We start from the raw sequence: 13,647 nt of genomic DNA, 5'->3' as shown, positions 1-13,647 counted from the left end.
ATTTAATGAATATTATGTTTTTACTTGTTAATCAATTACTTTTAACATTCATCATATTTATGACTCGTTCACACGGATGCGCATTAAATGACAGAATCTTCCGCGGTAGGTATGTAAATGTGAACCATGATCAATATATTTTCTCCTCTTTGAATATTCAGAAAAACCAGTAACAATAGAATTCACGCTTGTGGACATAAAAAATGGGCGCTTATTCCTGGGGGTCAAGACCTAAGTGTAGTACAATTGACTATACCAATATGGGATTTCAAAATTTCCCCCTGACCCCGCTGAATCCGCGATTAAATGCAAGTGCGCAAGGTACCCGGCGTCCCTAATATTGGCAATCGTAACTACTCGGCTATTTCCGTAACCGCAAATGAACCGGTTACGGGAAAAGGCGAGTGCGTGATCAAATTGTAAGAATGTGCTACACGGGCAGATGAAAACAACCCATGGTCTCGCGCGGAAATGAGCGAAATGAAAGAGACGTATCCGGTAGTTAGTATTTATCCGGAATGCTAGTGTGCAATGGCGGCAATAAACAAACGAAGCGGATACGTTGCATTGAAGGAAAAACTTCTTTATTTCTTTCTTACCGTTATGTAGACCAGTGAAAATAATGTACAACGATTAATCGCATAAATCCCATGAAGAATAGAAAACTGAAAGTAGGGCAAACATAGATCCCTGGACATATCAGAGGTGAGATCAGGTAAATAGGGCTATTCTATGCATGAATGGAATGCAAAACTCATTGTCTGAACCAAATTATCCTACTGGTTTCACAATTCCATTACATCGAAATGATCATTGTATTTTCGTCCAACTCCCAACAAATAATCGGAAAGTAGACATTGATTTGGGGGAGTGGACATCAAGGGGGGGAGGGGGGTGCTAAAGTGTTTTGATGAAAATGGGGGGCCCGAGGGATGTAATCAAATTCATCAGTTATAGCATGTATACCAGAACTAGTAAATGCACAATTGGCTGGAAAAAGAGCAATATGGACTTGTATAATTATATAATGTGTATGTTTAATTGTTCAGAATGCAAAGTTGCAGTATGCAAAGTTCACATAGACATATAACGGATAACATATCTGTTATATGTCTATGCCCGGGACAGGGTGGCAAAAAAGTGGTCGATATGAGGCCGGTGGTCAATACTGGTTAAACTGGTTAATACTGGTCGATTGAAAATTGTTTGGTATATATAATATACTTATAAGTCATAACATTACATAAATAATGTACAAATGACTGTTGAATATTGGGGAGATGTAAAAGTTTCTGTTCAAATTCCTTAATTTAACAAGAACTACCTTAGTATAAGTATTGTTTCATCAATCTTCATTTTAACTATTGAATACTGTTGAATAAACATTTGAGGGTGGGTTAGTGATGTTTTCATAACAATAACAAGTACACAGGTCATCTCTGGTCCCAGCCTATGATTATTAACACATGTCCACTCTGCTTCCTGGGCTCAGGTAATGTCCAGCTACCTTTTATTCTTAATCTGTCCAGGTACATGTATTAAGAGGTCTGTCTCCAATAATCAAGCTATGTTATAGAACTGTGACTCTCTGGTAGGTACTGAAGATATTTCGGTCAGTTTTAGCAAACCAAATATATTAAACTTATGAAATTACATTTGATTATCTAATGAAAAATATTAATCAACAATTGATCCATATAATGAAAAGACTTAATTTATCTTTATCTTTGCAAAAAATGTACAAAAATAGGAAAATGGACAGTTTAAATCACAATTGGCCACCATTGACCACTTGGGGAGTATTGACCTTGAGGGTTAAAACCACTGGTTAAAACCGGGGGCGGTTTTAACCGCCCAACCCTGCTATGCCTCTATGGTATTCAGAGATAGATCATACTAACTAATTACTTTTTCTTTAATTAAGTGAATTTATACATTACTTGTTTCTCCTAACTACATGTACTACTTTATGGCATAAATTGAAGATTCAGTCCCTGGTGTTGGAGATCTTTTATCTCGAAAACAATAGATGCTAGTGCCACACAACCAACGAATGTAGTAAACATACTGCTACCTTTGCATGTATTAATTAGCAAATTAAGGTACTAGGAAATATAAATGTAAGGAACAAATGGCTAGGGTGTGTTTTATCTATTAAAAAGATTGTATCAAACTCTAAATCTAATAAGTAAAATTTTGTAATATTCCAGCTTCAGGAAGTTTATCCTATCATAATGGAGATGATTATAGCTACTTTGAACCTACTTTCATGGATCTACCATATTATCTTTTTTTACTATGACATTTGACTTTATGTTACTTTTCAAAGGAGGTGTAATTTATAAGTATAACGTGCATCACATGCAATTTTAATGATGCAGGCAAATAATTTTGATGCAATATGATTAATAAAAGACAAGCGTGAACTGTAGATCTACCCATATTTGATTCAATAAGAATTGAAAGTCAAAACCATGGTGGTAACACAAAGCATCTGCATACAAGATTTTTTAGGCTTGTTAAATGGAAAAATTATATGAAAATAATAGTCTCCAGTAATATCTACATTTTAACTCATATGAGAAATCTTATAACAGTTTCAATATTCAGACAGATCATGAGATGGAAACCAATGTAATTGAGATGAAAAGGGAGTACAACTCGAAATATCAAGGAAAAACAAGAAAGGCCATTGTGAATCAGCAGATGATGTCCTATACAACCATCCTTCCATGACACATGCAATGGGAAGGTAACAGCTAAGTATATACATATAAATGATATTAAAATCCTGCGTGCTCGTTCCATATAATGTCCCTTGAACATTACAAGTATCTACTTATTCCAAATACATGTAATTCAAAATTAAGTCAGAAATTCTAAACATTTTTTTTTAAATTAAAGTTTATTTCAGGAAACAAAGCCTGTCTGAAACTCCAAAATGACATTTCCAGAAAGCTGAAGAATGGATAAAAATGTATCTACCATCTTACAACCCAGATTTCATTCCACTGAAAAGAAAAGGGACAGGGTAAGAAGTTATTATTAATAAAAGATATATATATGCTGAAACATCTTAAAAGATATATTGTTAGCTCACCTGAGCTGAAAGCTCAAGTAAGCTATTTTAATCACTTTGTATCTGCCATCTGTCTGTAAACTTTTCACATTTTCATCTTCTCCAGAACCACTGGGCCAAATTCAATCAAACTTGGCATAGATCATCCATGGGTTAAGGGAATTCAAGTTTGTTGAAATGAAAGACTATGCCCCCTTCAAAGGGGCGATAATCTTAATATAGCTAGTCCCTGTGTATATATATGCATGACTTGTGATATCTGTATACATGTATGTGTCCTGTTTTATTTCAAATTTCTGTTTTTATGTCTATGCATGCAATTATATATCATTAGTGCTTTGTGTTTTTTTAATGCTATATAGTCGGTTGAAGAGCTCTTAGCTCATGTTTATTGTTACCTGTATATAGTTCCGACTTTAAATAAAAATTACTTACTTACTTACTTACAAAAATATAAAAATAGGCTGGTGGTGGTGGTGGAGGGGGGGGGGGGGGCATTTAAAAATCTCCGTAAGAACCACTGGACCAGAAAAGTTCAAATTTACATGACAGCTCTCTGACATAGTGCAGATTCAATTTTGTTAAAATCATGGCCCCGAGGGTAGGGTGGGCCATAATAGGGGATAAAGGTTTTACATACAAGTACATAGGGAAAATCTTTTTTAAAAATGTCTCTTGAACTATTTAAGCTAGGGCTTTTATATTTTGTATATACACTTTTTACGAAAAGTTCTTTCATGTGATGCAACGGTGTTCGATCTTGTGATTTTGACCTGGAAGTTTGACCTACTTTTGATAAAAATCTGACCTATTCAATATATCAACTATTTAAGACAGAGCTTTCATATTTTGTATATAGATTTCTTATGTCAAGATCTTTTGTATCATGCATGTACCATGATTAATTACCTTGTGACCTTGGTCTTATCCAGAACAGCAAGATCTTGTCGATCATATTGGTGTTGAGGCATTTCTGTGTAATGTGAATTCATTTTCAGTAATGTTGTGATACTTTGGGGTTCATGTAGGCTGGGACCACAGTATGGGATCAACATTTTTCATAGGAATAAAGACTGAAATCTTTTTAAAATCACAACAGCTGTACAATGGCAGGGCCAAGGTAACTCCGTTGAGCGATGTGGCTCTTTGGCCTCTTGTACTGTTTAAGACGCATGTATTTAAAATTTATCATAGGGTATATTTGCATTTATTTTTTCAGAAATTTTGCATGTCCATGTCTTAGAAGGCGAATAGGTGAAAAGTCAATAGATGCTTACCATATCAGATGCTTGCAGAGGATACTGGGGATAAAGTAGCAGAAAATTATGGAAAACAGGGAAGTGACAGCCAGGACTATGGAGGGGAGGTGACAATGACAGTGAGATGGCGTTAGGTTGGACACCAGAAGGGAAGAGGGCATTTAAGAGACCGAAAACAACCTGGAAAGGAAGAGTAGAAGCAGAAAGAAAGATTGCAGAATGGAGAAACTTGAATGAGATCAAGCTGGTAGCAATAGAACAGAGTGGATTGGAGAGAGTCTCGGTCCTATGTGTTTTGGCATGGAGAGAACTAAGTAATGTCTAGATTGTTGGAGATAGGATGACCAGGAATATGAATGGATGTGCTGGAAACTTTACTAAGACCCTTATGCATTTGGATAGATTTACATACCATCATGATTTTGCTATGAAAATCTTGAAAAAAAATCCTCAACTCATATTGTAGCTGACATTGTACATTTGTACTTATTAATATTTCAAATGAACATATTTTTAGACATACAATATCTAAACTTTAGAGTCCATGTACATCTCCACATTGGATAATAGGTTATGATATATGTGTGTGAAATCTTTTCCTATGGTATGCACATGTTAACACATTAGTTTAAATGATGATGTATATCTTATGACTATGGAAGAGAATGTGTTCAGAACAGAATATGTGTCTAGAAGAGTTGTTGCCCTTGAATGTAATTCATTATTTACATGGGGTTGAAAAATAATCCAGCACACAGTAGTACTAAATGCATTATGTTAAATACATTTATGAAGGGTATAAGTGATACTGTCAATTACTGATTAATACACTTTGTGAAATCATATTATTCTTATGTTTAATAAATTTCAAGGCTGTACCTTTGTACATTTTACAATATAATATTCTGCACTTTGGTATCAAATTCTCTTAACCTAATTTAAGAGTTACATATTCATTAACAGCAAGTTAATTATGATATGTTATGTAGTTTGTCAAAGGGGCAATAGCTGTGAAAGTGATGGCAACCTTTTTATTCAAAATCTCTCAATAAGAATATATATCAATGCCTAATAATAATATTTATTTTGTACAAAAACAGTAGTGTACGTGTACAGATGTTGTGTACACAGCACCACCCCTCCACTGTCTACAAAATATATACCTGTATAACCAGCAATATCACCAGAATATGTTATTTCCCCACCGATCATCTTCATAAGTCATTATGAAGTCAGTTCTACATTCTATGAGCTCTGGTGAGATATTGATAAATACCGTACCACTGGATCTAAAAGAAATCCGTTTTACCACCGTCCCATTTATTTTCGTTTGATAGTCAAGAATTTTAGACGATCGCGAGTTATCCTCTGCTACCCCCCCCCCCCCCTTCAGAAAAAAAACCACGCCATGTGTCTGTCTGATGCTCTTAAGATTCTTATGTGCAACAAAAATGGAAGTTCAGTAAAATTTCTGGCAACTTTCTTGCATATTGTATTGAAAAAAAAAAAGATTTATAGTCAATATTAGCCCTAAAATAATATATGTCTCTGATATAAAGCCTACCAAACAATACCGTGTAATTTCATTCCAAATGTATTTAGCCAAATTTGTCATGTAATTGGATATGTAAGGTATTTTATATCTATTAAAAAATATTTTATTAAGAATAATTTTTCGAATTTGAATATGGCGTATTATACGCCAACAATTATTCCGGAAATATATTATCTATTGGTGACGTTTCACCCAAAACTCTTCCAGTTAGGCATTATGGGATGGCGATTTCTTAGGCCGCGTATACCAATATCGGAACTCCTCGAATGTCTCGCACACTCGACATAGATTGTACAAGAGAACGATAGTAAGTAGATTTACATAGCATATTCCATGGAAGCTCAAAAGGCCGACATTCGGTATCATTTGAAGCTAGGTACCTTGTGTTATTATCAGTATACAGAGGTCGTAAGTTACTTACAGAAACAAGTGCCTGTGGAATCTTGCTAGGGAAAGTAGGATTTATTATGATGCTGTTATAATCGATCATTGTTTGTGAATAGTATCCTCGAAGGCAAGGTTCGATATTAACGAAGCTAGGAATTTTTATGACATCGACAAGCATTTTAAAAAATAAACCTGACAATGCATTTTAATTACATGCACTTCATATTTCAATGCTATGACTCAGATATCTACTTGCGCTGATAGAGTGATTTATCGCATGAACATTGAAATGTAGAAAACGCGACTGAATTTAGAAAATACAATGGAATTTTAGGGGTAGGGTATTAGTGGTCTACTCTCAGAGCAGTGAAATGATGGTGATAGTACTTTGCTAGACCCCCTTCATCAAATTTTTATACATAATGAGTCACATTTAGTAAATTGAACACCCCTGTACCAGGGACTGAAATTTTGGGGGTATGGTATTAGTGGTCCACTCCCACCACTGTGAAGAAATGGTGATTTTACTAATCTATTTACTGAGATCCGCTCCTCCCACTTTTTTAAATAACGCATTACACTTAGTGAATAAACATCGAATTCGGAATCATCAAATACCCCTACTCCGGGGACTGAAATGTTTGGAGTAAGGTATTAGTAGTCCTCTCCAACCACTGTGAAAAAATGGTGACGGTACTCTCTTTAGATACGGGGATCCGCCCCTCTAATTTTTATACATAACGCATTACACTTAGTGAATAAACATCGGGCTCGAAATCATAGAAAACACCTACCCCGGAGACTGAAATCTTGGGGTTAAGGTATTAGTGGTCCACTACATGTACCACCACTTTGAAGATGTGGTGATAGTTTACTCTCTATTTACGGAGATCCGCCCCTTCAAATGTTGATACATAATGAATCCCACTTAGTGAATAAACATCATGCTCGCAATAATCGAAGACTCCTACCCCGGGGACTGAAATTTCAGGGGTAGAGCACTAGTAGTCCACTTCCACCACTGTGAAGAAATGGTGATGGTAGTCTCTCTAGTTACGTAGATGCGAACCTCTAATTTTTATATATAACGCATATCACTTAGTGAACAAACATCGGGCTCGCAATCATTAAAGATATCTACTCCCACCACTGTGAAGAAATGGTTATGGTACTCTCACTAGTTACGGACATCCGCCCCTCTAATTTTTAAACATAACGGATTACACTTAGCGAATATACTTCAGGCTCGGAATCATAAAATACCCCCCACCCTGGGAACTGAAATTTGAGGATGGAGGTAGGGTATAAGTGATCTAATCCAAACTCTATGAAGAGATGATGGTTGGGTATTCAAATTTTTATACATAATGACTCACACTTAGTGAATAAACATCGGATACGGTATCATCGATGACGCCTGCCACGGGGACTGATATTTGGGGGGGGGGGGTATGGTATTAGTGGTCTACTTCCACCACTGTGAAGAAATTTTGATGGTTCTCTCTCTAGCTACGAAGATCCGCTTCTCCCACTTTTAAAATAACACATTACACTTAGTGAATAAACATAGGGTGTGGAATCATCGAAGACCCCTACCTCGGGAACTGAAATTTTGGGGGTAGGGTACTAGTAGTCCACTCGCACCACTGTGAAGAAAAGGTGATGGTACTCTTTCTAGATACGGAGATCCACCCCTCTAATCTTTATGCATAACGCATTACATTGAGTGAATAAACATCGGGTAAGGAATCATCGAAGACCCATACCCCGAGGACTGAAATCTTCAAGGTAGGATATTAGTGGTATACTCCAACCACTGTGAAGAAATGGTGATGATACTCTCTTGTTACAGAGATCAACCGCTCTAGTCTTTAAACATAACACATTGTACTTGGTGAATAATCATTGGGCTCGTAATGACCAAAGACCCCCTTTCCCGGGGACTGAGATTTTGAGGGTAGTGTATAAGTGGTCTAATCCCACCACTGTGAAGATATGGTGATGGTACTCTATCTAGTTACGGAGATCCGCTTCTCCCACTTTTTAAATAACGGATTGCACTTAGTGAATAGACATCGAGCTCGGAATTATCGAAGACCCCTCTCCCGGGGACTGAAATTTTGGGGGTAGGGTATTAATGGACTACTTCCATCACTGTGAAGAAATAGTGATGATACTCTCTCTAGTTACGGAGACTCGCTTCTCCCACATTTTTAATAACGCATTGTACTTAGTGAATAAACATCGGTGTCGCAATCATCGAAGACCCCTATCCCGGGGATTGCATTTTCAGGGATAGGGTATTAGTTGTCTACTCCCACCACTGTGAAGTAATTGTGATGATACTCTCTCTAATTAAGGAGATCCGCTCCTTTAATTTGTAAACATAACGCATTACACTTTCTGAATAAACATCGGGCTAGTAATCATCGAAGATCCTTATCAAGGGGACTGAAATTTTAGGGGTAGGGTATTGGTGTTCTATTCCCACCACTGTAAAATGATGGTAATGGTATTCTGTCAAGTGACAGAGATCCGCTCATCCAAATTTTTACATAATGAAACACTATTTGTAAATAAACATTAAGCTCGGGAGAGGGTCCCAGGGACTGAAATTCTGGGGGTAGGGTATTAGTGGACTACTCCCAACACTGTGAAGAAATGGTGATGATACCCTCTTTAGTTACGGATATCCGCCCCTCTAATTTTTAAAGAACTTTTTGTCAATAGCTTGCCTTGATTTAAAAACTGACCATATGCAGAACAAGCGTTTGCGTATCGAATAAGTTGAGAGATATGGACACCATATGCAGGTGATAATGGAATATTGCTACATGAATATGGAAAGTTGACAATGGAAAAGATTAAATCATCCCGTTTGTCACACAGTTGAGTTATCAGTTTGACATTAATGTCTACTTTCAATAAAATAATTACGTATAAAGCAGAAGTGGACGACTCTGTGGTGTCTTTTTTTAGAGCTCAGAGGGATATATCGAATCAAGATATGGATAAAAGTTATTATTGTTAATAGACAAATCGTGGTTGATATATCTAAATGTCGAATTGAAGGCAACAGCAATATATTTTTTCTTCTGACGTTGATGTGTTTGAATAAATTCTACTTCATACGAATATAGAAACAGGTCATCTAACAAAGGAACACAATTCGCGCCCATATGAATTCCAACAAACTTGTTGGAAGAATTGATCACCAAAGACCACGAATATTTTGTCAATGAGAAACTCCATTATATTTTTGTTTCAACTTCAGAGTACTTATGCGTGGATTCAGAATGGTGTTTAACAAAGTAATTTTTGGATGACTGATCACTAGATATGAATATTCCCGTTTTCCATTTTTGTTGAAGAAGCAACTGCTTATGATGTTAAAAAGTCTAATCTTTAATTCATAGCGAGGAATGGTCGTGTGAAGTGAAGAAAAGTCATGCATTTTGATGCTGTTGATGTGAGAAAAGTTTACGATTTCAGGTTTACTAAAAGTTCTTCAGAATTTTTTAGAATCCATATTTGATTTAAACCACTTTTGCCATATGTAGTTGCACAGTACGTTTGAATATTCTCCTTCACAGCTGTTAGCCTGTTAATATTTTCGTGAGGAGCAAGAGTATGGGCTTGGTAGAACACTTACTAGCTCGAAGAAAGTTGTTTGTAAGACTTGTTATGAAGTTTTAAAAAATTGACTGGATCCTGCAATGTATCTTTGTTTGTAAGGGGTTTTATGTAGTTTAGGAATTCAGTATAGGTACGGTAACTCATATTCATTCGACCCATTTACTGGGATATCAAATGTGTCTAAAACTGAAGCATAGTTTTTTGAAAAATAAAATTCAATTCATTATGAAATTTGAAATCATTCATTGAATCAACCTGGGATGTTTCATTCTATTTGATCAAATATTATCCCCGTTATATAACATCGAAAAGAACATGTTCTTTAGCCACGGAGCATCGTTACGTCAAAACCCTTTCAATTGGCAGAGAAGTGTTAAACTTTTGACCCTGATCGCTTGAGAGGACTATAATAAAATTTACGACAGGCTGATTGTAAACAAATCTGTTAAACCCTATAAAATCAACTTGTTTGTCAGTGGCCTGTCTGGATTAAAAATTGATCAATGATTGATCATATGAAAAACAAGTTCTCGCGTAACGCATCAATTGAGAGAAAATGATGCAGACGATAATAGAATATGTTGCTACATAAATATTGGAAGTTGACAATCAAAATCAAAATTTCGTTCGGAGTTCATCTGCACTAAGCACGCGGGACTACTTTTCTCTGGAATGCGTCTTCCCCGTTCTAATTTTAGCGCTTTTTATCTAGAACGGGATTTTCCACACAAGCATTTAATATAACGACATGCATTCGTTTGATTTTTGTTTTTCATTGCTATCAAAACTAAGCACAACTAAAGATATGAATAAAATACAAATTAATTTAAAGAAAGAACATACATAAGCGATGACGTGACAGAATAGTCAACTTGATGACGTAGACCACTTACTGGTAGAAGTAGACATATTAAACAAACTCCCGTTATGAATTGTCTGCTTTACGAGATCGATAACATGACGGGGCAAGTGGCGACTTCTGATCTGGTAAATATTGATGAAATTGAACTGCGTCATATGGGGTTCAGTCAACAAGTGCGTTTTAGATGAAGAGGTGTTGAACTTTTTACTCGATATTGAAAGAGGAGCCGAGTTGCATTCCATCGTTCTAACGACACATGTACAACCACTGTTCAACGTCTCCTCCAACGCAATGCAGCATAAATCCAGTCACCACTTGTTACATGTATTTTCCTTTATATTTAAGGTAGCGACGGATAGCAATCACGTGATCAGTAAAAATTGTGTATTTTCACGCGAATTTATTTTCCGGAATTCCTTACTCCGTCATAGAATAGTCGAAAAACAAAAAGGGGTTCCGAAAGTGTTTTGTTGCTGTGACTGACATGACTCGTGCACTCGCAAAGAGAAAATCAGCACATACCACACAAGTATGCGTCAATATCTGTAATAATGGTAGATCAAAGGTTTCATCTGTGTGAATTGTTTTGCCAAACGAAATGTTAAACCAACCACCAATCCATGTATATAGATGCACTACGTAAACAAAGTTGTTGATTGATGCATATCGTAATGTCCGAGTGCTGCATGCATGCTGCGAGATTAAATACTGTTTATACAGTCATTGAGAGGCTAAACAAAGTTTCTTGCAAGAAAAGGAATTTGGTGGATGCATTCAACTTGGACAACGAAATCATAGGTTTGTTTGGTGAGTGGAAAAAAAATGCCATAAACTGATAAATTTGTATTCAAAAGTTCAACTCACATTTCCTCTGCTATTTCACAACGCGATTTATGATGACATCAGTAAGTTTAAACACACGACATAAGTAGATGTATTATTTTGTATCTATATATGCATTCCACGTGTGCTTAAAATATAACTCCAACCTGTGCATGTAAATGTAAACGGGCGGCATGTATATCTATACCACATTTGTAATCACGGGCTCTCACAACTCTTTTATTAAGAAAATATCGTTATGAAAATAACCGTCATGAAAATAACATACCTTGAACTACATGTATAAAAGTGATGTCAAAAAACAAATATCTGTATATATCTACTATCTAGGGATATGGGAAAACCGGTTAGAAAGTGGAAAGTGGGGAGGGCATGTGTTGTATTATAATTCCCTAGACTAATGTGTACATATACTATTGCTTTGAAATTTCAGTGACCTAAGAAATATATCAAACCTGAGGTTTCGTGTTTCACACAAACATTTAGGTTGGCAAAATCTTTTTAAAAATGATGTAAATTAATCACAAGTCCGCATATGCCCTCTCACAGGTAAATGTATGCATTGTATGTATAAGTAAGATATGTATACTACACGTATGTCCTTCTCTTGACCCACATTTTGTAAATAAAATAGATATGATGAGTCAATGGCAGTTTATAAAAACATATATGTCATTTCATATTGCAATTTATAATTTTGAAACATCAGTATTTAAATTTTCACTGAATATGTGTTGAGACACAATTTTAAAATTCACATTGTCTGATTCAGTCTAATTACTCAATGGTATAATATAGACCTAACTGTGCAAATATCAATTATTATGATCTTTTTTTCTAGACATCAGACTGAGGACCAATGGAGGTTAAATAGGACCAGCACAGGTTGAAGTGGGTTTCGAGTCAACAAGTTTAACAGCAAGAGAGGTACTATATTTTCTTTAGATAAAGATCAGGCAGCATTTGTAAAGACAATTCTGAGTATATCAGATATTCATCTTTTTCGCTATATTTAAATACATTTATCTATATTTTGAACAGGTACTCCATTTACAGTTATGATGACATATCCCCTGGAGCCCCACAACTGCACAAATTTAAAAATGTTTGATCAAGTTCTGAAGATTAAAGAACTACTTGGGACTTGGATGAAAAACATTAATTGATTTATGAGCTCAGAGCAGTGGATGTTGTACAACATACTTTAAACTAAATTTTGAATTTAAGGGAAAATAAATACATGTACTCGTGTATTCCATGTACATGCCTTTTGAAAGACAATAATATTGCATAGATGTAAAGGAAATTTCACTGTTGATTATTCTTTCTCCGATATATTATTTAAAAATATGCACATGATAGGATACCAATTTTATAACTTCAATCAATGTGTTTGAATTTTCCTTGTAATTCAGAATTTAGTTGAAACATACATCATTGAATTAATGTATATCAAATTTTTAGTAAAGTTTCATAATGGAACTAATTCACCCCCCCCCCCCTTATACATACAGTGAACATAGACCTTCACTTGGGGAATATTACTGTTAGTTAATGCAATATACATGCATTCTCAGTTATCCAATAATGAGTTTTTGGTTCATTGTGAAACTACAATTAGGGATCTTAAACTTATGAAAGACACACCTATATGTGAGGGCAAGATGGCTCAGATGGACTTGGTGATCCATGGGCAGTCCATGGGTCTCTTTCCATTGATATTAATTATTTATTGAAATATGAAATGATTATTTAAACATATTTGGTGTATTATACTGTACAGTGATATCAATTTCTATCACAAAATGTGTATAGGTAATATATTGGGTCCAGTTATTACAAGACATTGTATGAAAAATAACTAAATATTTAGGCAATCATTGTGAGTGCAGAAATGTCAACTGCAATAGCAAATACTATAAATCATTCTTAAATGACTCATAGAAATTTTTAGTATTGTGATATTTAATGCTCAAAGTGATAATTTGGGAATGCTTAATCATTTAAGGTCAATAGTTTATCTCTG

General features: G+C 35.4%; 1 protein-coding gene and 1 long non-coding RNA gene across 3 annotated transcripts in view; one reads left to right on the top strand and one right to left on the bottom strand.

Annotated features, from left to right (window-relative positions):
- Positions 1-13,647, bottom strand: part of LOC125654951 (uncharacterized) — a 188,173-nt gene that overhangs the window by 111,837 nt on the left and 62,689 nt on the right. The window lies entirely within an intron of this gene.
- LOC125654967 (uncharacterized) lies at positions 14-5,730 on the top strand. Of its 2 annotated transcripts, none has more exons than XR_007362527.2 (4): positions 14-715; positions 2,611-2,752; positions 2,905-3,031; positions 4,299-5,730. It is a non-coding gene; the product is annotated as an uncharacterized LOC125654967 (long non-coding RNA). The 2 variants fall into 2 exon arrangements; XR_008796905.1 differs by having other exon boundaries at positions 639-705.

Source organism: Ostrea edulis, chromosome 7, assembly GCF_947568905.1.
Source record: "Ostrea edulis chromosome 7, xbOstEdul1.1, whole genome shotgun sequence".
Classification (NCBI taxonomy): Eukaryota; Metazoa; Mollusca; class Bivalvia; order Ostreida; family Ostreidae; genus Ostrea; species Ostrea edulis.
Note: the sequence above shows the minus strand (reverse complement) of the source record. Positions and strands in the feature narration are given on the sequence as shown.